Source organism: Macrobrachium rosenbergii, chromosome 42, assembly GCF_040412425.1.
Source record: "Macrobrachium rosenbergii isolate ZJJX-2024 chromosome 42, ASM4041242v1, whole genome shotgun sequence".
Lineage (NCBI taxonomy): Eukaryota > Metazoa > Arthropoda > Malacostraca > Decapoda > Palaemonidae > Macrobrachium > Macrobrachium rosenbergii.
This window is the reverse complement of record NC_089782.1, coordinates 49,356,347-49,380,422: the sequence shown is the minus strand read 5'-3', so window position 1 is coordinate 49,380,422 and position 24,076 is coordinate 49,356,347. Positions and strand designations below refer to the sequence as shown.

At 37.6% G+C, this 24,076-nt stretch overlaps 1 protein-coding gene across 1 annotated transcript in view; it reads right to left on the bottom strand.

Moving 5' to 3' along the window:
* Positions 1-24,076, bottom strand: part of LOC136828417 (nephrin-like) — a 1,390,497-nt gene that overhangs the window by 1,303,796 nt on the left and 62,625 nt on the right. Inside the window, exon 3 of the mRNA XM_067086456.1 lies at positions 14,452-14,547. The gene's annotated coding sequence lies outside the window, so the exon portion shown is untranslated. The remainder of the gene's footprint in view (positions 1-14,451; positions 14,548-24,076) is intronic.

The following is a 24,076-nucleotide window of genomic DNA, read 5'->3' as shown; positions in this document are numbered from 1 at the left end:
GCTGTAAAACCGATATAAGATTGGTCACAGTCGAGGCAAGGGATTTCGTAAACTCCTGTGTCTTTGGGGGCTGGTTTTTGTTGGACGTTAATCAGGGATTTGGCTAAGGTATTTGGATAGGTAAAAGCAAAAGGGTTAGAGTTTCCAAGTGTCTGTGTCAACGTCTTAATCCTGTCCAGGTGTGGGATTTTTATTTTATTGTTGGGCATCTCTCTAGTCTTGCTATGAGGGGGACGGTAGAAAATAGTGTTTTATTTGTGGATCGATTTCTCAGTTAAATGGTCAGGGTACTTTAAAGATGACAGCGGCTTACGGATTAGTTCAATTTCCTTTTCCAGGAGATCCGGGAAGCAAATCCGTCAGGCTCTTAAGAATAAATTGCTGGCTACGCCAATTTTGATAGAGATGTTATGATAGCTATAAAAATGGATGTATGACAGAGAGAAAGTTGGTTTTCTGTATACGGTAAATTTGTATTCTGTCGTATCTCTAATTATTAAAACGTCAAGCAAAGGAATTTTGATTATGGATAAAGACTTTCACCCCGACAAAATCAACCAACTCCTTAGTGACACTAACACTTATGACAAATCAACGAAAAATCCCCCGCTAAAACGTCCCCAATGAATATTTTGGAAACATAAGATTAACTGGCAAAGACAAAAAGAGCACTGAACTACTGAAGAAAATTTAAAGTCATTAACCCAAAACTACCTTACTTTCATGGTGGTTCCCAAAACTCATACAGATAATCTTCCATTCAGACCTATCATCTCTTGTGCCGGAGCTTTCAATTATAAAATTTCTAAGTGGTTAGCCGGCCTCCTTTCCCCTTTCTTATGCACATTTTCTCCCAGTCACATTAAAAATTCTGAAGATTTCTGTCACAAATTCAAAGAAGCACATGCAGTATACCAGCACATATACCACTTCACAACATAAAACTTCTAAGTAAAGATTTAGATTCCTTATTCACAAAAGTACCTGTTCAGGAAGTTCTACAGTTTTTGAGGGAAAAATTAGCCCCCTATTCGTATCATTTCCCACTAGCCCTAGATATAAAATAATAAAGTTAGTTGAATTATCTGTATCAAATAACATCTTGTCATTCGGGGAGTCATTCTATAACAAAAATTCGGGTGTAGCATGGGCAGCCCTTTAAGTCCTGTTTTAGCCAATCTACACGTGGAATATTTTGAAACAGTAATAATAAAAGCAACAAAACCTAAAGATATGCTATGGATGAGATATGTAGATGATATCTTAACAGTTTGGGATAATATGTGGGGCAATTTCAATGAATTTCTTTCAAAATTAAATGCATCAGTGTAGAGCATCAAATTTACAGTTGAATGGGAAACAAACAACAAAATCCCTTTTCTTGACGTTTTAATAATTAGAGACAAGACAGAATACAAATTTACCATATACAAAAAACCAAATTTCTCTCTGTCATACATCCATTTTTATAGCTATCATGACATCTCTATCAAAATTGGCGTAGCCAGCAGTTTATTCTTAAGAGCCTTACGGATTTGTTCCCCGGGTCTCCTGGAAAAGGAAACTGAACTAATCCGTAAGCAGCTGTAATCGTTAAAGTACCCTGACCATTTAATTGAGAAATCGATCCACAAAGCAAACACCATATTTCTAACCCCCCCCCCAACCCCAACAAGACTAGAGAGACGCTCAACAAAAATAATAAAAATCCCACACCTGGACAGGTTTAAGACGCTGACACAGACACTTGGAAACTCTAACCCTTTTGCTTTTACCTATCCAAATACCTTAGCCAAATCCCTGTGTAACGTCCAACAAAAACCAGTCCCAAAAAACACATGAGTTTACGAAATCCCTTGCCTCGACTGTGACCAATCTTATATCGTTTTCACAGGCAAATCACTCCCCAAAAGATTAATACAGTATAAACATTCCTAGGGACGACAGAGCTCAGCTATTTTTAATCACATAAATAACCATAAGTATAGAATAAACTGGAATATGTCTCGTATAGTTTATAGCAGCAATTGTCGGTTCAAAAGATAGATGGTGGAATCAGCCTTGATTAAACACAGAAATGCAATGAATCTCTCAAGAGGCGACTGGGATTCAGATATTATAGATAAAATCTTCCTCCAACAAGCGATCAAGAAGATTAAAGAGTAATTGTCAACTGGAGTGACTTAACAGCTGACTGATGGATCTTCTGGTATAAATACCGTTTTTCTGTAACTTTTTCTCATTCACTATTTGCCTTAGGAGAGAGACATTTTGGTCTCTGATATATAGCCTTTATCTTCCACATTTTGGCGTTTCTATGGGCTCCCTTATATTATATTATATTATATTATATTATATTATATATATTATATTATATATATATATATATACACATATATATATATATATATATATATATATATATATATATATATATATATATATATATATATATATATATATATATATATATATATATATATATATATATATATATATATATCTTATTCTTTTATTTTATTGCTTCTCTCTAAATCCGTGAACTGCCTTCAAAATGTCATTAACTAACTTTCAGAAAAATAGTAAAATACCTCATTTGGACCAAATATTTTATTCCAGGACGGTCTCTGCGTTGTTGTGAATTGTCTTGATGACACAAATATCAGCGAATAACTTGAACCAGAATGGATCAAACCAAAGCACAAAAAAAAAAAAAAAATAAAAAGGTAATATTAGATGACAAAAGCCAAAATCAGATTCAATCCGTCCTTAGAGCAACGAAGGTAGATCAGCAAGTTATACTTATCGCTTACATTGACGGAAGCCAAGAGTCAAGTTCTACTCGTCGCTTGAATCAGATTATACACAATCCAGTGATTATCATATATTTCATTGCTAGAAATGGAATGGGCAGTTCTCGTTTCCTTCCCGCGCTCCGCCAACTCCGCCCCCCCCCCCACCCCGCCACAAACCCCTTCGCAACCTTCCTTCCTCTAATCTCTCTCTTTCTCAGCTAACATACAATCCAAAACGTAGTACTGCGGTCTGAATATCTGCTTGTCGCAATCATTAATGAGAGTTAGTATTATAATAAATTTCAATCCTCTATTTGTGTAGAAGAGAAACGGATCTCTTCCTAAGATGATTCTAGTTTCGTCGCCTATTTCTACGTCTGACAACTGATCCTTGAGTTTCTCGAGCAATATAGCTTCAGTTAGCGGCCTGTCCTAACCTATCACTGAATATAGCCTACTGTCAGTGACAGGCTGAAAAGCCTACCTGGGAGTGGAAGTGAAGAAAAGGATCTTTCCTAGTTAGTGAGCCCCAAGGGTTTTAACCCTTTACGTATCCACCTTTGCGGTGTGTTTAGTACAAACCCGTTGGGGATGACCGTAAAAACATGAACAAAAGACTGTAAAAATCATAAAGATAATGAACCCAAAGAAATATTAGTCCTAGATAACGACCCCCGAACTTTGCTTGGGGTCACTTTCTAGGAGAGATCCACAGAAACCAATCAAACTTGTGTCTGCAAGTGTGCGTCTCTGTGTTCACGCGCTCCCTTGCTTGCTTTTTAAGAGAGAGAGAGAGAGAGAGAGAGAGAGAGAGAGAGAGAGAGAGAGAGAGAGAGCAAACAAAACCTAGTTAAAATTAATCCTCACTTTGTGAAATTCATCCCTAGCCACAAGGACCACGTCTGTTGGCCAAAGGGTCACAAGGTTATTCAGGGGCGTTACGCCTTTGAGAAAGCTTCCTTATTATATGCTCTAAAGGGAAAAAAATAAAAAGGGAAGAGCCCAGTTACGAGAGCGAGAGTACTTTCCAAGTGCCCGCAAGCGTTAAAAGAGAGAAAAGGCGAGATGCCACTTTGAATTCCCTGGATTCTCTTTTTGTGGACCATTACGTTTGTAAAGGAAATATTGATCTTGCGGCTTATGTTTTGTTCTCGCTTTATCCTTCATTTATCCCTTGTTCTTTATTACTATTATTATTTTTCATAGTATTTTTACATTTTCTGTATACATCGTCTTCACCCTCCAGCGGTTTATAAGGGCTGTAGAGGTTGGTTGGATCTGATAATATAGCCAATCACCCATTCTCCTCTCTCTCTCTCTCTCTCTCTCTCTCTCTCTCTCTCTCTCTCTCTCTCTCTCTCTCTCTCTCTTAGTGAGTTGCTTCTCTGAAGTCGCGCTAGCTCCATCTTTGGTAAAAACTTGAAAATATTAAAAGATAGACCGAATCTCAAAGTTCCAAAATTAAATGTATATGATGACTGATTTATACCGCGACCTTGACTCGAACCTATAATTTTTTTTACTTAGATTTCGGGGGAGATAGACCTACTTTTTCCTTACAAAGGGGGATCCAGAAAGTGCTGGTGTTCAGGCTCTCATAAAATTGGGATGATGTTGCTAACCTCATCTAGGCTATGACTATGACTTACAATAATTTTTGAGTTTTCTGTAAAAGAAAACAATTGAGATGGCTATTCGTCTGTCAGGTCGCACTTGAAAAACTACTGAGGCTAGAGGGCTGCAAATTGGTTTGTTGATCATTACCGCCAATCAACAAACATACCAAATTGCAGCCCTCTAGCCTCAGTAGTTTTTATTTAATTTAGATTAAAGTTAGCTATGATCGTGCGTCTGGCACCGCTATAGGTGCCAACAACACAAGCCACCACCGGGATGTGGCTGAAAATTTCATGGACCGTGGCTGAGAGTTTCACATAGCATTATGCGCTGTACAGAAAACTCGATTGCTCCAAAGAAACTTCGACGCAGTTTTTACTTGTTTTTCTTTTGGAATTGATTTAAATCACATCCTCACCATTCAGGACTGAGCTATTAATTTCTCTTACAGCCTCAACCTCAACTGAAACACGTTTGTGTCCAAATTCTTGGGGAAACTGTTTTATATCCTTTCTTGCAACCCAGGATTGAAATTGACTTAAATTACCAAGGGTTGCTACTACTTGACCATAAGATTTATATATATATATATATATATATATATATATATATATATATATATATATATATATATATATATATTGTATATAAATATACAGTATATATATAGTGTATATATATATATGTATATATATGTATATATATATATATATATATATATATATATATATATATATATATATATATATATATATATATATATAATGTAATGTGTGTGTGTGTGTTTTAGATACTAAAGAGTTCCATTCGCTTTCTATTTGTATAAATATTCAAAGATAATTAGCATTCACTGAAGAGCAAATTAAAAGAAGCTCACTTCTTTTGCGATGAACGGCTATTCCACCAGTTCTGTCTAAAGTCTTAACAGTTGGTCGACTTTAACTTTATCCCTGTTTTTAGCAAGAATTTAGATGCACTTTTAGTCCCACCCCGTAAATGAACGAGAAAAAGAGAAAAGAACACATGCTCGATGACGAGTCTAATACATACATACATACATACATATATATATATATATATATATATATATATATATATATATATATATATATGTATGTATATATATAATTATATAGTATATATACATATATATTATATATATATATATATATATATATATATACATATATATATATATATATATATACGTATATATATACATATATATATATATATACATATATATATATCTATAAATATATATATATATATATATATATATATATATATATATATATATATATATATATATATATATATATATATATAAAATATAAATCCAGATTAACATTCATTAGTTGATATGCAAGAGACCAATATTGAAAATAAAACCAAATGCGTTCTGATGACTACTGAAGAATTTACATAAACAAATGTGAAAACTGAAAACAGTTGACGTTCTCTGATTGCGGTGTTTATAAGAAAATACCCAAACGACTAGATCCAGTATTTTCAATTATACGCTTCAAATGCCATGCTTAGAGAGTGATTTCTAATTTGCATATCATTACGGGAATAAAAAGCCATATTAAGTGTTAATAATTATCACTGGTTAAGTGTGATTTCTATCTGGAAAAACTTTTACAGCTTTCTTGCACAGCAGGCACAAGCATATTTATTCAACCGTTGAAAAACATAAGTAAGCATTTAAAAAGAGAATGTCGCTTACGACTAGTTTAGAATATGCACCTGAATGAAAAAGACTTAGGTTGAATGTCTTTACTAAAACTGACGTTTCTCACATTTTTAAACAGCAGTCTTGCAAAGTATCAACCAGGTCTGGAGGTAAGCATGCAGAAAGCGATATCAGTTTATAATTATTATTATTATTATTATTATTATTATTATTATTATTATTATTATTATTCAGTAGATGAAACTTATTCATATGGAGGCCAGTGACTGAAAATTGAAGCTTCCAAAGAATATGGTGTTCATTAAGAAGAAGTAAGAGGAAGTAAAGTGAAGTACAGAAAGAAGAGATACCACTTATTAAAAAAAATTAATAAATAGATAAATATATAAATTGTATTAAAATGCAAGAAGAATAGTATTAGGGTAGTAATGCATTGCATTTTCGCTTGAACTTCTGAAGTTCCAATTTCGCGACATTCTCTGGGAGGCTATTCCACAGTCCAAAGGTGTGAGGAATAAAAGACCCCTGGAACTTTGAAGTTCGACAGCGAGGCACATTGACTGCATATTGGTGCTGCTGTTCACCGGATCAGGGATCAAATGCGAATGTGAAAGATCTCTGTTGAAATACAACTTATGAAAAAGTGACAAACGAGACCATGCGCTGATGGTCCAAGTCATAACTGCTACTATAACGAAACAGAAATCTACCACCACTAACCACTCTATCTAAAAGAGATAAATTATTTAATTCCCCTGATGCCTATACGGATTAAAAATTTAATTAGATATACCCAGTCCTATGGAAGCTCTTGAATTGGCACCTACGGAAATACAGGACTTTCGTTTATGAAACTACGGAATTCTTTGAAACAAATATTACTGATATATGTGATTTTTACTTTTACAGAACCAACCGATTTGGTAAATTATGCCAAATCCCATAAGAATTTTAGGGTAACCAAGTATGAAAAGAATAAATCAGAGGCATGTGTATTTGCTCCATGAATACTATTAATAATTTATCTCTTTTAGATAAATTATTAATATTATTCATGGAGTAAATGTACATGCCTCTTTTTAGATAAATTATTAATATTTTTCATGGAGTAAATACACATGCCTCTGATTTATTCTTTTCATACTTGGTTACCCTAATATCCCTATGGGATTTGGCATAATTTACCAAATCGATTGGTTCCGTAAAAGTAAAAATCACATATATCAGTAATATTTGTTTTAAAGAATTCTGTAGTTTCATAAACGAAAGCCCTGTGTTTCCGTAGGTGCCAATTCAAGAGCTTCCATAGGACTGGGTATATTTAATTTATTCAATTTTTAATCCGCATAGGCATTAGGGGAATTAAATACCACCTGAAAGAGATGTGACGCGAGTTTACCATTCTGATCATGTCCATTTTCTGCGCGCACGCGCGCGGGCTGTGATTTGCTGGAAATGGGACGCGAATGAAATTATACATTCATATGGTATATCCTAATAGAGTTTTGCTGTAAATTAAGAGGTTAATATTGGCGCTGGTGAAAGTGAAAATGATTTCACTTTCATTATTATTCATAACGGGGTGAAAGTAACGAGACTGCGAGTGGATTAGTAAGCTATGGAGCCAAACCCTTCATGCATTTATAGCGATTTAATTTCGTTATTAAATATAACAGGTTTCCGTTACCGCTGTGAGATTTTGGTGTTATTATTACTCTGGAGAATAATAATAATAATAATAATAATAATAATAATAATAATAATAATAATAATATGAAATTATTATTATTATTATTATTATTATTATTATTATTATTATTATTATTATTATTATAGCCTTAGTGTCATTATTATTTTTGTGAATAATAATAATATAAAAAAACTATTATTATTATTATTATTATTATTATTATTATTATTATTATTATTATTATTATTATTATTATTATTATTATTGCCTTGCTATGACTAACGACTTCATATAAAGGTGGAAAGAAATAAAAAAAAATATTCATCCGATTCCAAACGATTTTCAAAATTTAAGGTCGATATAATTTCCTGCTACCGGAAATGGCCCTTCGGTAAAAGGAATTACAATATACAGTTATCATGATTTTGTATGTGAAACATTTCCATGGAAATTATATCACTGTTATTGAAGCGCTTCTTTTTCAGAGATGATAACTCGCATGATTAGTATTTGATTGAGAGGAACGACAGAAGGAAATACGTGAATTTTAATTACAACTAAACTTCGGTACGTGAAAATTGGATTACTCATACTTGACAGTAATGCTGTCATTATATTAGTCATACAGCACATGGTCACTATTATTTTTAGGAATTTATTTTTTTGCATAAAAATACTCAGCTAACGAGAATAAATCCTTCCTCACTCTCTTATTTTGACTTATCAGTTATGAATAGTATTTAAGATTATTATACAAAAAAATAAGTTTAGTTGATGGATTTTAAGTAAGGCAAACTAAAGACCATAAAAATGAAAAACGCAAGCCTGAAGGAAGACATTGTAAGACTGCAGTTGAAACAAAAATTAATACGACGGGAGAGAGAGAGAGAGAGAGAGAGAGAGAGAGAGAGAGAGAGTTCCCAAAAAAATGTTTAAAAACGACACGAGACTTTCTGCTTCCATCTTCGGATTCCTTCAAGCGAACACTTTCGTTCCGGGACTGCTGTACAAATCTGAGGAAGGGATCCGGACGCTGTCCTCTTGTGACAGCTGATTTCAAAGATATTGATGAATGGGGGAACGACTGGACGTGTTCGATTCGCTCCACTTATTGTCTAGGAGATGGAATATTTGAGAGCGGACAGACGCGCGGATGACAAAGGATTTCCTTCATAAAAGGATGCCCGAGGCAGAGTGCCATTCTGTGTGGATGAGTGTCACTTTGTGACTGCTGCGGGGAGGCTCTCTCTCTCTCTTTCTGTATTTATTTGTTTCGAAGGGAAATATACAATATTCCTGGACGAATAAAGAAGCGAAGAGGCGTCAAATGATGATTTAATGGCAAAATTAACACACTTCCTTTCATGATGAAGAAATTTGGACGTGCAAATCCTCTAAAAAATAAAGAACTAGATGAAAAAATCACTGGAAGGAAAAGAGTGTCAATGGTCCTCATCCCTTAAATAACAGACAAGATTCATTATGATATGCAAAATATGGGAGAGACTTTCATATTCTGCAACTGAATGGTAAGAAAGACGGGTCACTTCGGCTGGCCTTCGCGTTGGTAACATCGGTACAGTATCTGTGCCCCAGAAAATTAGAAAGTAAGAACACATGTCTATAAACATTGATTGTTTTTGTTCCATGTAAGGCATATGTGTGCCTGTGAAGCATCAAAATTTGCTCTTAATTTATTTTGTATTACAAAATGATTACTAGTAACATAAACGCACAATTTATGGGGTTCAAGATATCATCAATATATTAACTTGACACCAAAGCATTCGGAAAATCCGGACCTCGAATTTGCTTGCCCAATCAAGAATGCATCACTCGTTTTCAATGTAGCATCACTTTGTATATTGGAGATATTAATAATTTATCACCTTGATACAGTATAGTGTTGGCACAGATTTGAGTATGACATGGTTAAAACGAAGTAAAATTACTATCATTAATAATTCAGCAAACACCCGTGACCTACTAAAATAGTTTGGCAACCGAACTTCGGGTCATGGGGTATGTGTTAGGGACCATACTGTAGGAAAATCTTCTCAGGCCACCATTCTTCCATATACTCTGAAACCCCGTATTTTTCCCCTTTTTACAATGTGGTGCCTCCCTCTACGGTCAAATTTTGGGAATCTTTTCATGGTCATATTCTCCATCAGTGTTACAGTTATCCATCTCGTTTTTCTGACTACAGCCTCCCGTACACCACACACCCCTAGATCCTCCCACCTCCATTCCTGATTTCTCTTCCCACCGTGCCTGAGAAGAAGGTTGCTGGGTTCCAGACACTTGAGTTCCACGTCAAAGTTACATATTACTTGGCTTTATGAACAATACTTCCTTAATCCTTTTATTACACCTAATAACAGTGACAGTTGCTCGGTCAGTAACTGCAATCTGTCATTATTATTTCGTTGCTTTTTAATGTTATTTGTTTACCTCTTAACCAGTTAAGTAGCTGTATTAATCAGATATTATTTTTCAACAATTATGAATGATGAATAAATCGAGGTCAATTATCAACCCATACATTAACGATGATGATAAAACAGGCACAATGGTATTTCTCATTTCCTCCTACCTATTCTCCTCCTCTTCCTCTTCCTCTTCCTCTCCCTCCTCCCACTCCTTTTCCTTCATCCCCATCTCCTCCTCATCCCCGCCTACTCCTGTTTCCTCTCTGGCACTTGGCGCGGTCCCGCCTGGGCCTGACCACTAACTATTCCGGCACCGGAGCCACTAACCTGATTATCCTGTTCATAAACCATTAATAATACAATTACTAACGCGGTGCAAGGATGCCCGCTGCGGTGGAGGCGGTCGAGATCAAGGGAAGGATACGGCGGCTGTTGTGGCCAAAGTATGGGAAGGAATTTGGATCGTGTGGGAGCAGGAAAAGGCAGGGGAGTGAGTCACTTGGGCTTTTAGCGGGATCGAATTAACACTGCTGCCTGAAAAAGGACGGGGAGAAGACGCTCTCCCTCTAGCATGCGGTAGTCGTTTTAAAATGGCGAGGACTAATGGACAATAATACCCACTGGCTTTGATTTATGTATATGTATATATATATATATATATATATATATATATATATATATATATATATATATATATATATATATATATATATATATATATATATATATATATATATATATATATATATATATATATATATATATATATATATATATATATATATATATATATATGCACTTGCATGTTATCTGATGGCCAAGAACTTTTTTTTTTTTATTTAGAGTACACCAAGTTCTAAGGCTTACTCCAAGATGAGAATCAAAGCCAACCTCCAGCCGTCCTTTATGAAGCCCATGTACTTGCCGAGATTTCTTCTCGGACGAGCAAACATACAGACCACAGAAGACCGTTTCAGAACTGGCAGAGAATCGTTACATGTGACTTGCTATCCTTCCACAACGAGATTCTCTTTTTAGAACATTATTTCAATAAATAACTGTTTTCCCAAAATTTACTGTATAACACTGTTCATAATTTCTTAATTAATTATATTGCCTAAAGATGCCCACTGTCCAAAACTTACTTTTTGTGCCTCGTTACCGTTTATTCTTAGTGTAATGTTTTGTGAATTTGGATTTAAAATTGATTTTTAAAAATCAATTTTAAATCCTTGACCCTGGGATCTCTCTTCAGATATAAGGATTCTCTTCCTCCTCTGATACGGTCTTTAGTGGTCTATATGTTTACTTGTCCGAGATGCAATCTCGGAAACTACATGGGCTCCACAAAAAGAAAATAAATTGCTGTAAGTTCGCTTCGATTCTCATAGGGAAATAAGCCTTAGAACTGGGTGTACTCTTCAAAGAAAAAAATAGTTTTTCGGCAATAAGAGAACACATATATATATATATATATATATATATATATATATATATATATATATATATATATATATATATATATATATATATATACTCTTTCTATTGAAGCCAATGGCATTGTTCGCAGATACTATCTGCTTATCAAGACTTTGATCAGTCTGTACTTCTTTTTCTCTTCAAGCAAGCTTCTCAGGAATAAGAACAAAATACTCACATTTCTTTCCGTTTACTTATTCTAGTCGACGGTCCATTTTCTTGCTCACCGGCGACTTTTTCATGACTAAAGGAATACAACGTTTTTATTACTACATGCGGACTTATGAAGTAGAGTTCATCGACCTTAACCATCGCATCTCTGGACTCAGAAAGTCTAATCACGAAAGTCTATCCTCGGATGCCACGCCCCTTGACATACCAGAAGTTGCCCTCGACGTCTTCTCCAAATCTGCACCAAAGAGGGCCCCCTTCCTCTCACATAAGTGTGACCTCTTTCGACAGGTAGATAGTGCCGCCATGGGATCCCCCCCCCCTTGCTATCCTATCAGGCAATATGGACAAGGCAGACGTCGAGGAAAGAACCTCCAATTTCCATCCGAAACCGAAGATATATAGACGATATCTTCATTGACATCGATACTGACGAAAAAGCCACCCGCCTACAGTGGGCCTTGATGAGGAACTCTAGCCTAAACTGCACTACTGAATATGGTGCCGAAGGCCGATTTCCCTTCTTGGATGTAAACGTGGACAATACTGGCGTGCACCAAAAGGCAACTAATGTGGGTCGATGCCTCACCTCCCATGGGGAGTGCCCTGACACTTATCAATGCTCTTTGGTGGCCGCATACGTAAGACACGCAATTACGCACTATTAATAATGGAAAGCTACCCATGCAGAGCTCGAGTGTGTTAGGCAGCCCTAACTAATAACGGTTACGACAGCAACCTTAATAGAAAGCTGCAAAAGAAAAAGATGGACGTGTATGACAGTACACAAGTGATGACGCCTACCCTACCGGAAAGCACCATATTGCACTACGAAGCAGCATATCACAGCCAGTTCAAGAATGAGGTCAAGGCCATGAAAAGGATAACCACCAGAGGTACAAAACATACGAATCCTTACGAGAGCATTTCCTTACGTGTCTACTGCCGCCCGAACCTCCTCAGAAACCTTGTAATGAGAGGTAGCACAGGCCCCGATAGAGAGGTGTGGGAGTCGACCATTGTAGTATACAAATCTAAATGTACCGAAGGGACATGTCAAAACCTCAGCAGTTGCTGCATGGGTCGCACAGCTACCACTCTACGCAGGCGATTGTAAGGCCCACCTCAACCATAAACCGACAATGCGTTAAAAATAGAGAAAAACACGGACTTCATCCTCCCTTCCTTAAGGGAACCACAGGATATTCGTGAGAATCCGAAGGGAAACATGAGCGACAGAACACCCCTGAACACGACTACTAACAACGAAGCCAATCAAGACTATCGGCCAGAGACAGAAATCACGCCCTTGCCCATGCCTTTTGCTGTAAGCCGCGTCATACAGCGCGTCCTACGAAGCACTAGGAATGCCCTTGCCACCCCAGAGACCACCAGCAGGACAGTGAGACCCCCCGACCAATACGAATTCAGCAGCCCAATGACGTCATGTTCAAAATTAAAGTGTAGCTGCAAAGTCCGCATGTAGTAATAAAAACCTTGTATTTCAATTTGTAATTTAGTTGTGAAGACGTCGCCGATGAGCAAGGAAACGGGATCGCCGGTTAGAATAAGTAAATAGAAAGAAACTTGAATCATTTTCCCTTATGCCTGAGAAGCTTGCCAGAAGGGAAAAAGAACAGACTTATTCAGTCTTGGCAAGAAGACAGTATCTGAGAAACAATGCCAATGACTTCAATAAGAATTGCATAAGAGAGAAAATATGCCCAAATAGTATATATATATATATATATATATATATATATATATATATATATATATATATATATATATATATATATATATATATACACACATATACACACACATATATATATATATATATATATATATATATATATATATATATATATATATATATATATATATATATATATATATTTATATATATATATATACACATATGAGTTATTATGTAGTTCATGTACATCTATCTATCTATCTATCTGTCTATATATATATATATATATATATATATATATATATATATATATATATATATATATATATATATATATATATATATATATATATATATATATATATAATGTATGAATTACCATAACACATTTTACTTTCGAAGAGAGTAACAAGAAAGACCTTTTCGCGTTTCATTAAGTATTTATAAAATGTGCCAGTACTCGGTCTGCCTCATGGAAATTCAAATATCTTCCTTCCCAAAGGCATTATATCTAGCTTAGTCAGCCACCCATTTGCGTACTGCCCAGACTTGGCGTGGTATAACGAAGCTTGTCAATCTAAATAAATTCAAAATCCACGTACACATACACAGACCTTGCGGTGTTATCGGTAAACACCTCGCTTGCCTAACTTGAGGTGCCACATTTGGATCCTCGTCCTTAGAAACTCATGCAAGGCTAAAACCCGTTCTAAATCTGTCGACCCACTGTATCTGCTCAATTAAATGACCATGATGACGCAATAAGTATTAAAATTGGTTCATTATCATTTGCAGGCTAACCTGCTATCAGAGTCGTGCTGACTTTTGATGTCAGGGAAAATAGGGAATATAAATTCAACCTTTAAACTTACCTTCTTTTGAGTAACGTGTGAAGAAGGAATCTGTAGCAGCACGTACGTCAACATTCCTTATATAGTCCGGAATCCCTTATAACGCCAAACAAAAGCCTGCAAACACAATAAATCAATCAATCAATATATAAATGAAAGCAGTGTTGATTTGTTTAAAGGGAATGCAATATATTTTTTCTTGTAAATACTGTTAACCAAAAGCATACAGTCTAAGTAAGCGTAAATAGTCTGCCAAAGAACTATGACTCATCTTAGTCAACAGAATGGTAAAAGGTTAACCTTTCCATAAATGGATTATTTCGTCAAGCAGATGATTCACAAAATGAGAAGGAAATCATATTGGAAAACTATAAAGTTACACTATCTTGGAGGTGTTATGTGTAACCTTCTTTTAAGCAGGATTTTTGTAACACGATCCTCACGAGAAGTTTGTAGTGTACAGTTTTTAAATAAAAAAAAAACAACAATTACTGGATCATATAATGTTAAAAGACAACTTTTTCGTTTCTGTAAAAGAAAACTATTGAGATGGGTATTTGTCTGTCCGTCCGCACTTTTTCTGTCCGCCCTCATATCTTAAAAACTACTGAGGCTAGGGGGCTGCAAATTGGTATGTTGATCATCCACCCTCCAATCATCAAACATACCAAATTGCAGTTCTCTAGCCTCAGTAGTTTTTATTTTATTTAAGGCTAAATTTAGCCAAGATCTTCTGGCACACAGGTCACCACCGGGCAGTGGCTGAAGTTTTATGGGCCGCGGCTGAGAGTTTCATGGGCCGTGGCTGAGAGTTTCATACAGCATTATATGCTGTACAGAAAACTCAGTTGCGCCGAAGAAACTTCGGCGCATTTTTACTTGTTTATTTCTAGTGAAAGGTCCGAACAAAGACAAGTTTTCAGTCAAGCCTGTGTAAATGGCATCATACGATTTAAGAAACACTGTTAACTGATACCGAAATTTCTTACAGCAATATTTGGCATTTTTGGCAAATTTTTCGTAGCAACACAGCAGTAGCACTATTAAAATCAAACCTACAGGTATGAACCAATAGTTAGCGTAATTTATAATATTTCTGTTACATGCATTATGTATTTATAAACAATCATGAGCTGTAAAGTAGTATATTATCATCATTAGTTTGCAATCCTAACAAAACTATGACGCCTTTATATTAAGAGTTTCAACTGTATTTCATTGACAATTTCGGACAAATTCCTAACAAATCCGTACGAGAAACAAATGCAGATTGGCCGTCTGTAGTGTAAGATTTCCTGCAGTAAACTTCTTGTTTTTCAAGATTCGAAAACTGAATATTCAGGAGAATGTAATGAAATTCTACCTATAGTTAAAAATACTTGAAAGCAAAATAAATCCTTTTAATAATTTTCAGCCATATTTACTTTATTTATAATTTTTCTTCTTATCTTGAAAGAGGTTTCTAACACACACAATTAGGATAAGCGAGCAAAGAAGGATAACGATGCTTTTTAGTGCAGCAGATAATTGCATATTTCATAAGAATCGTTCAGATAGTGAAAAAAGCATGAAATTTTGCACAAGTGCTGTTTAAAGTTCCCTCTATCAGAAAAGGGCGCTGGCCACGCAAAAAATTTAATATGGCGGCCAAATTCCAAGATGGCGGCCAGTATCGACAGATTTTGGCTAATTTTTCACTAGAATGGCATGTATTTGCTTCTAGCAATATGGTAAAACTCTTCCATACTATTTCTTGTGAATATTATGTTTCTGTAGCTTCCCAGTACAGTTTACCTTTAAATATGGGGGCTATATGGCTGCCAAGAAAAGGTAGAAACAATAATTATAATGAGAAGTAATGCCCGTTCAACAATTATCGTTTTAAGCATGGATCTTGGTTTCTGTGGTTTTAGATCCTAATGAGCCATCTCTTTCGAATAACTCATCAATTTTGAAGGAAAAATTAATAAATGTAAAGAGTGTATGTCTGCACACAGCCAGGGCACACTGGTGACATCACTGCTGTGTAACTCAGCATGGGGTTCAGTGCCAACTAATCCTTTACTAATCCTGTAGTCTTAGACTAGTAGTTGTAGTATAGTTTAGTTTAGTGTCCCAAATGCTTTCCTAACAGCCCCAGACCAGCTATAGTTGGGCTGGCAGCACCTGAATAGACAGGATATGGCCAGCGGGAGAGGCCGAGCCAAGGGTATGGGGGGCTGTTACATGATGGTTCATGTACTTACCGGATGGTGTACAGATCACCTGCGGGACTTAAATGGCACTGGATGAATGATCGGCGGACTAGGTGTGGGAGACCGAACCTAGTTGAATCCCATACAGAGAATGTGTGCTTTGTTTAAGGTGGTAAGATAACCCCTCGGCCTTAATCAAAAGTGAAATCATGGCAGAAATGTGATGCCAATCCAATATTGAGCAGTAGAAAAACAAACTGAGGTTTGTTTTGTCTTTGTCAGAAAGGACAAAGAGTGACCACTTGACATCACCTCCAAGTCATCATGTCTAGACCATGATGGGTACACAATGCTGGCAAAGACATTCCCATGTTCAGTGAAATTAATAATGCCACTGATAATGGATCCAGCAAGGCTGGATGAAGGTGATGGCATAGAGGCCACTCTCCGGAAAATGCAGCAAATACCATGTGAACTGTCGCTTGTTGTTTAACAACGCTAAACTGGACGATGCAAAGCGACAATCCAATGACCAGACCAGCAACACTGAGACTATTCGTGCAAGCACTGCGCCGAACCAGTCATGACCAATGAAGTTTGCATTTTCTGTGAGTGGCACCTGCATCTGATCTCAGACAGGCTAATTACTAAGGGCCTTGACTTGAAATTGCGTGAATGTGCAGAGATACTTAGTGATGGCAAGCTCCTTGCTAAGTTGACTGGTGGGATGTCATTGCACAGGAGTTTAAGTATCACCATGCCTGTCTTTGTGCCCTCTACAACAGAAAAGGTCCTACCTGAGGCCTTGAGAAGAACCAAGGTAGCACTGAGTCAGAATCAGATGTGTATCCACTAGTTCTGTCAGAGCTGATGACATACATTGTTGAAAACAACCTTTGTTCAGATGATCCAGTCACATTTCGGCTGGCAGATATTTGCCACCTCTACCAACAACGTCTGGAACAATTAGGTGTAGAGTCACCAAGTGTAAATTCCGCGAGACTCAAAGACAAACTTCTGGCAGAAATTCCAGAACTTGAGGCTCATAAATCTGGCAGAAGATGTGTGCTTGCATTTCAAAGGATGTGGGAAAAGCACTTGCTCAATCATCTACAGTCTTTCAGAGGCAGTTATCATTGCTAAAGCAGCAAATATTCTCAGAAAGTCTATACTTGATCATCAGTCCGCGGTTTGATGGCACATTTTCTGGGCTTGTGTACGAAATTCTGTGCCTCCTCTCCTGCTCCAGTTTGTAGGGATAGTTTGAGCATGGGGCTGACATCGAAGTCACAGTTACGATTTGGAGCATCAAGTCAGACCGAACCATTGCACAGCTCATGCAGTTCAACTGCTACTCCCGATACAAGAGGAGCAACAACTCATATAGACACTCAAGACAAGAAACACCATTCCCAGTCTACATAGGACTCTCAGTCTATGCCAAAACGGGAAGAGAAACCTGGTTGAAATGCTACATCAGTATGGCCTCAGTATCTCTTATGACAGAGTACTGGAGGTCTCTGCACAATTAGGAGATGCCACAGTTAGCAAATATGTGGAGGAGGGTGTGGTCTGTCCCCCAGTACTGCGAAAAGGGTTGTTCACCACTGCAGTGATGGACAACATCGACCACAACCCATCTGCAACTACTGCAACTACCTCCTTCCATGGAACTAGCATCTCCATATTTCAGCACCCCACCAAGGAGAACACTGGACAGGAAAGACAGCAACTAAAGTTTGCACCTGAGAAAGTGAGGTCGGTGCCTGGTGCGGACACATTCTGACATCTCTGCTTCCTTTCAAACAAAAGAACCTGTGCCACCCGACACTGCAATACCAAAGCCACCCACAGATATCTTGGGGCCACAGCTTGCACTGGGTATCAGTGGCTAGACAAGGTCATGATCACCAGGAAATAGATGATGCAGTGAATCTGACGTGGTCAGCTCATCACGCTTCAATGAAGAGAGAAGCCCAGAATTTGAAATAACCATAACTTCGTTGCTTCCTCTCCTGCGTGATCGGAGGCTCATTTCTGTTGCTACGATCAAACACGTGATGCCAGAAAGTGCCCAGGATCGCCTGATTTTTCTGAACCCTGGCCAGATACCCCATAATCACAGCTGATCAGCCAATCTATTATGCCGTAGCAAAGCTTGGAGTGCAGTGGCAGTGGCCTGATCAGTATGGCGAAGACAAGTATCTGGTAATGTTTGGTGGTCTGCACATTGAGATGGCAGCAATGACATCTCTTGGTACTCTTCTTCATGGCAGTGGTTGGACAGGAGCTCTGGTGGAGGCAGGAGTTGCTTCATCTGGAACTGCAGAATCCTTCCTGTCAGCTGCAAGTGTAACCAGGACACGGCAGATGCACCAGGTTACAGCCTCTAGTTTGTACAAACTCCTGAGGACAGCATACACTGACTACTGTGCTGAGAAAGCAAACAACAATGAGCAGGCATTAGAGTTTGAGGAGTGGTGTGACCTTCGAAGACAGCAGAGTCCACAGTTCCACTTCTGGCACATGGTGTTGTCTATGGAACTTGTGATATTCCTACTGATCAGGTCCTTCCGTGAGGCCAATTTTGTCCTCTACTGCCAGGCATTGCATGAGCTGATACCCTCCGTCTTTTTCCAACAATAATACAAACTATGCTCGTTGGCTGCCTATTCACCTCAGGGACATGCTTACCTAGAGAGTTCACACAGAGTTGCACAAGGTTCAAGGCTGGCAACTTTGAGCTGGCTGCAGACCAATCGCCAGTTCTCAGCAATGGCTCTTGACCAAGCTCATGCTGACAGACCAATGCCTTTATAAAGGCTGATGGCGGAGCCATTGGGCTGACTGAGAGATAAATCGCACTCACAAGATGGATGGTGGCTGGCCCAGAGATCATCCGCTTGGTGTCTGCATACGAAACAGAGGTTCAAAGTAGAGTCTAATGAGCAGACAACACACCATGAACAAACACCTCATGCGCAGAAGACATTCTTGGAGAGTCAACCAAGCTGTCATTGGCTTTGCAACACTTGGGAAGTCCTTTTCAGGAAGAGAGAGCCAGGATCTGTATTCCATTGACAACAAAGACATTGCCACCAGCTCAATAGAACTTCTACAGACACACCTTGACAGAGGCCGCACTAAATTTCAGAAGTTTCAGACTCTTTGGCAAACAATGCAGTCTCCTTCTATGAGCCGATAAAGAAGAACAGAACTGACTTCTTCAGGCAAGAAGCTGCTCCTGTAGAACAGTCAAAGCAGAAACTTCTGAAGGAGGGTTGCCAGCTTTTCTCAAAGCTATTTATATCCTGTCAGAGCCGTGAATGTGATCTGCAGGAATTCTTCCAGCACGAATCAAACATTCCAGCTTGCCCTCCCTTAGTGAGGGTGTTAGGCTGTACACATGTCCAGAAGTCTCAGCTGACCTCGGTCCTGGAGGATCATGTTACACTAGAAGACAAAGAACCAAAGACTGATGTCCTCATTGTAGATGGATAAGCTTTGGTCCATGCATACCACCAAGAAAGGAAAGACCTTTGAGGGGCTATGCACTTTGCGACTTCTTGCCTGTGATACAATCCTATAGCAACAAGTACATCATCATCTTGTATTTGATGTATACAATACATCAGCCTCAAAGCTTTGAGACCAGGCTCCAACGTGGTCAGGAGGAAGGCGCAAGGTGACAGACAAGAGCACAATTCCATCCAACTGGCGCAATTTCCTAAGACACGATGCCAACAAGACAGAGTTGTTCCAGTTCCTGGCAGACAAAAGTTGCCCAGATGTCTGCCACAAATGTTGTCATTACTTACAGGGGTCTGCTGTCCTCAGCACTCATGGGAGCCTAGTCTTCAGGGACTGGAAAAGTGCTCTCATGAGGAAGCTGACACCGCATCTTTCTCCATGCCAAATATGCCACAGAACATGGAGCCAAGACCATCACGGTTAAAGCAAATGACACAGATGTTTCTTGTCGTTGCAGTCAGTGCTTTCTCCACTCTCCACAATCTAGGAGCTAGAAAAGCTATGGGTGGCATTTGTGAGCAGAGCCTGCGCTGGATTGCTGTGCATGACCTGTGCAGCTTCTACGGGCCAGGAGAAGGTGAATGGCATGCTCTTCTTCCATGCGTTCACAGGCTGTGATACAGTGTGTCAGCCTTCGGAGCAAGAGCAGAAGACACCGCCCTGGCAGACATAGGACATCTTTCAGGAGGCCTCCACTGTGTTCTTAAACCCTGAGTCACTACCCTCTCAGAGTGGAAGAGGTGACCTGAAAAGGTCTAGAGAGGAGTTTGTCATATATGTATGAGAATCAGCACTGCTGGCACTGTGGATGAGGCTAGACATTATGTTTGCCAGAAAACAAAGAGCATATGAGGCCATTCCACCAACCAGGGCTTCACTCCAACACACCAGCGTGCTGCGTACCAGGCTGGTTGTGTGTGGGGCAGGCCACCAGTGTCCTTCACAGCCAGAGAACCCTGCTGAGTGGGGATGGCAAGTGCAATTGAGAAGCATGGCAAGTCCTCTGGACAACCAACTTTCGCCCTTGTAAGGATTTGCCAACAACGCAAATGTGGATGCAAAGCGAGCTGTCGGGAAAGACCAAGAAGTGCTACAAGCTGGTCTTCCCTGCACTGACTCTGTGCACTTGCAAATGTAGTCTAGATAAATATTGCCTCTCTTCAGTAGATAATCTAGCTTGAGCATCAGCGTGTCATGTATGCCTACCTTCTTATCCTCGGAATTTTTTCAAGGTGTAGGTTGAGAGACCTATACATGGAATTGGTTGCGTTTAGTCCGTATTTCTCTTCTTTTCTTTTGTAGTTTACAGTCTTAGACCTTTTAATGTTGTATGTGACCATACAAATTACTATTCGGTTAATAGCATATTGGTTAAACTGTCTGATCACATGAATATACCATTAAATAAAAACAGTTGGTCTCACTATGTCTTACTGGCCTTTGTGGATAGAAAAAAAACTTTTATGGCAACCATTTTTGTACGCCATCTTGGTTACAATTCATTTAGTAGGGTTTTCAATAAAATGTGTGGTATGGAGTTTTGTTTTATAGCCTAAAGTCGAGTTTAAAAAAAAAACTGTATATTCCATCAATAGATGCTCCTAGACAATTGAATCTCAACATAGATGGCGGCCATTTTGAAAAATAGCCGCCATCTTGAACCTCAATTAGTAGCGCCCTTTTCTAAAGAGAGCGTAGTCTTAGGAATGTTTGTTGCAAATTTCATGCTTGTTTCACTATCTGAACGATTTTTACAGCAATCTGCTGCACTATTTGTAGTAATTTTGCTTCTACACGGACCCTACAGTGTTATATACCGTAACATTAGAATTGGTCTCTGACTGTGGACAGTCTAAAAGTCCACGCCGTGACTCTTAGGTATTTTCTAGTCAAACAATCAAGAGGTGTGTGTACTTTGGAGTTTTATGATTTTTTCAGATATAAATTCAAACGAATAGTTGTAGTCTAATACTAACTAAAAATGGAAATCTTGCAAATCCATAAAGAAATAGCACACTTACCACAAAAAAAGTTATGGCGTGCTTTAAACTCCAATAAAAACTGTCTGTAGAAGATATACAATTATATACATGCACATATATATAGTGATTATAACTATATATATATATATATATATATATATATATATATATATATATATATATATATATATATATATATATATATATATATATATATATATATATATATATATATATATATATATATATAACATATATATATATATAATATATTATATAATATATATATATATATATATATATATATATATATATATATATATATATATATGTATATATATATATATATATATATATATATATATATATATATATATATATATATATATATATACAGTAAGTACTAACATTCAGTGTCGGCAGACGCTCTAGAAGAATATATTTACTTACATCTAATCTGAAATTATTACTAAGTGCCAAAGTCTTTCACCAATTCACTAACACGAACGCTAAAAAGGGTTGTAAATCTGCATTGCCTCACAGATTTCCATCTATGGACTAATTTAACCTAATACGCCTGCTCAGAATCAATTAGCATATATCTTTATCTGATGAGCAGAGAGAGAGAGAGTCAGGTTCTGTTACATACGGAATAAGAGGAACATCTTCACGTACCACCTCGTGTAAATTGTCGAGAGGTACTCATAAGAAGAATGGAATGAAGAAGGAGAGAGAGAGAGAGAGAGAGAAGATGGCCTTCAGAAACAGAAGCCCAAAAGTCGTGAAGTATTTATTCATTTCCGTAAAATTTTAAGAATCATATGAGAGAGAGAGAGAGAGAGAGAGAGAGAGAGAGAGAGAGAATTTCAGAAATGAGACACTGAAGTCAAATGATGCTGCTCATATACATGTCCTGAAACTGAACATCTCAACTGCCATTCAGCAAGAGGTCTCTTTAGGATGTGTGGTCTAGCTTTTGGTAACTATAGGAAAACTATGCTGATGGTACAAGAGGAAAAGAATTAAGAAACTTGAAAAAATAAAAAAAATAAGCTTTAGGTCATCTCTGTGGTGACCGCTTTATAAAACCACTCCACCAGCGAAGTCATTCTTAAGATCATAAAATGGTTGAACTGGTTCCTTTGACATTGCTAGGGCCGAGGATTAGAATTGCTTGGAAGTTGAAGTACTGATCTATAACTGGCTTGTTGCAGCAGTGTTCATTGATGTCGATGCATAGTTCAAGGAGTTGGACAGCTAAATAGGTTGAGACCAAAGAGTACGAATGAACAGTCACGATGGTGAAGATGTGCATATTTCTGACAGGAAAGAATTGGTTAAAAAAAATTCGTGTCACTCTTTGTAATACGGTGGGTTAATGCAACATCCCTCTTGCTTTTGTGTATTGATTCGAATCCCACCATAGGAGAGAGATTTCCTTCGTTTATTTCCACTCCGAGAACTAACTTAGTGATTGATGGCATGCATTAATTCCAGCGCTGATAACAAAGTAAGTCGTGAAGCCACTTCACAATATCGTAAATAACCCTACTACGTCATCGACTCTCTCACTCTACTTTTGTCGCTTGCTGCAAAGAAACCCGGTTCATTTTCAACTTTCGAGAACCCATTTCCAACGGATTAGCCAAGTACGGGTGCTTAGGCTAATGGACGAATGAAGTATTAGGACAAGATAGAGTAAATCCGATTAGCCGAGGATTACGAAGTGTGTTACATTTAGGTATAGTGGGGTAGGAAAGATCAGTTCATATCCGATGTAAGCAGTGAGAGATATGGGAAGGAGACGTGGATACAACCGGGTGACACAACAGATTTACTCACTGGGTTAATTGGAGTGATGATTCACTGGTAGATGTTTTATTCATTTATACGTAGCAACACAGACAAACATATATATATATATATATATATATATAT